Here is a 2,500-nt window from a genome sequence, read left to right as displayed (position 1 = left end):
TTTTTATCTGTGTGTATGCCCCGGCTTCCCCAGTGGAAAGAATAGCTTTTTTAGATCAATTATGCAATGTTTTAGAAACTTGTGATGCAGAGGAGTTTTTATTTGTTGGTGGTGATTTTAACTGTACTTTAGAAAACAGTGACCGCAACCATATAGAGCCACACATGCCTTCAAGAAGAAGACTCCTACACACTGTTGAAAAACACGAGTTAAGTGATGTTTGGAGAAATATGCATAAAACTCAAAAACAGTACACCTGGGCTCATGCTGCTGATGGAAAGGTATCATTAGCAAGGTTAGACAGGTTTTATGTTCCCACACACCACCTAAACATTTTTAATAGTTGTGTTATTAGTCCGGTTGGTTTTTCAGACCACAGCTTGGTTTTATGTGTTTCAGTTTTAAATTGTATTAAACCGAAGAGTTCTTACTGGCATTTTAACACAGTTTTACTGAATGACCAGCATTTTATAGAGATTTTTACTTTTTTCTGGAGAAATTTTAGGAAAGAAAAAAGTGCTTTTATTTCTCTGCAACATTGGTGGGATTTTGGGAAAGCTCAAATAAAACAGTTGTGTCAACAGTACACTTATAATGTCACAAGGGATTTGGCTCGGTCTATGAAACAACTAGAAGATGAGATAACAGAACTTCAGTTGTTAGCACAGTCCACAGAGAACCAGAACCATATTCAGACCCTCACAGTCAAAAAGAAAAAGTTATCGGACCTCCTTGAGTTTAAAGCACAAGGTGCATTAATAAGGTCACGATTCCAGAACGCAAACCAGATGGACGCCCCCTCAAAGTTGTTTTTTAGCCTTGAAAAAAAGAACGGACAAAAACGTTTTATTCACAGCCTGCGCTCTGAGTCTGGACACCTTTTATCTGATACAGCTGACATTAGGAAAAGGGCGGTTAGTTTTTATGAAAAACTCTATCAGTGTGAGTACAGAGAACACATCACAGAACAGAGCTTTTTAGAAGACCTGCCCCGAGTGTCACATGACTCCAACACAGAGCTGAGTGCAGATATAACATCAGCAGAGCTGCACAAAGCATTAATGAGTATGGAGTGTGGCAGAGCGCCTGGCATAGACGGGCTTCCGTCAGAGTTTTATAAGTCTCTCTGGCATGTTTTAAGGGATGACCTGCTTGAAGTTTTAAATGACATCTTAACAAGAGGACTGCTACCATTAAGTTGTAGGAGAGCAGTCCTCACTCTTTTACCCAAAAAAGGTGATTTATCAGACATAAAAAACTGGAGACCGGTATCTCTGCTCTGCAGTGATTACAAGATGCTGTCTAAAGTTTTAGCTACAAGACTGGGAAGTGTTCTGGAAGAGGTTATAAACGCAGATCAGACCTACTGCATACCCGGGAGGTCCATATTTGACAACACCTCATTAGTTCGAGACATTTTCAGTGTCTCAAGACTATTTGGGCTGAATATGGGTTTCATAGCCATAGACCAGGAAAAAGCCTTTGATCGAGTTGAACACAACTACCTGTGGAAAACCCTTAATGCTTTTGGTTTTAGCTCAGAGTTTATCTCTAAAGCACAAATTTTATATTGTGACATAGAAAGTGTACTGAAACTCAATGGTGGCTTATATACTCCGTTTAAGGTGTGTAGGGGGGTCAGGCTCTCTCTCAGGGATGCTTTACACTCTGGCCATTGAACCCTTCCTTAATAGGCTAAAAGCAACACTGAAAGGTGTCTTAATCCCTGACTGCCCAAATGCTATCCGTCTGTCAGCCTACGCAGAAGACATTGTGATAGCGTTCGATAGTCAGTGTAATATTGATATGTTACACAGTGTGTCTAAAGAATTCAAATTAATCTCCTCAGCAAAAATCAACTGGTCTAAGAGCGAGGCTGTTTTAGTCGGCCAGTGGAAAGACGAGGTCCCTAAACTCCCTGGAGGTCTCTTCTGGAAAAGTGAAGGCTTTAAGTATCTAGGTGTGTACCTGGGGAGAGACTCAGCCATACAGAGAAACTGGGAAGGGGTCATTGAAAAAGTAACTGGTCGCCTAGAAAAGTGGAAGTGGCTGGTGCCTAAAATGTCTTACAGGGGGCGAACGCTAATTATTAACAATCTGGTAGCATCGTCTCTGTGGCATAAAATAGCCTGTATAGACCCTCCTACAGACCTTTTAATGAAAATCCAGTCGATTTTATTAGACTTTTTTTGGGATAAGTTGCACTGGGTGCCACGCGGCATTTTATACTTACCCAAAGAGGAAGGTGGGCAAGGTCTTATACATTTACAGAGCAGAACTGCAACCATTCGTTTACAGTTTTTATGTGTATTAGAAGTTTTTATGTGGCTCAAAGTTTTTTAGCTGGAAACAAGTGTCCAGTGCCATTTTAAGATCTTTTGGTGACATGAAACTGGACAAAGTACTTTTTTTAATGAATCCAGAGAGACTGAACACTGCAAGACTGCCTGCTTTTTATCACAACTTGTTCAGAATCTGGAGACTTTTTAGGGTGCAAAGA

Source organism: Hemibagrus wyckioides, linkage group LG05, assembly GCF_019097595.1.
Source record: "Hemibagrus wyckioides isolate EC202008001 linkage group LG05, SWU_Hwy_1.0, whole genome shotgun sequence".
NCBI lineage: Eukaryota > Metazoa > Chordata > Actinopteri > Siluriformes > Bagridae > Hemibagrus > Hemibagrus wyckioides.
This window is presented reverse-complemented; position numbering follows the sequence as displayed.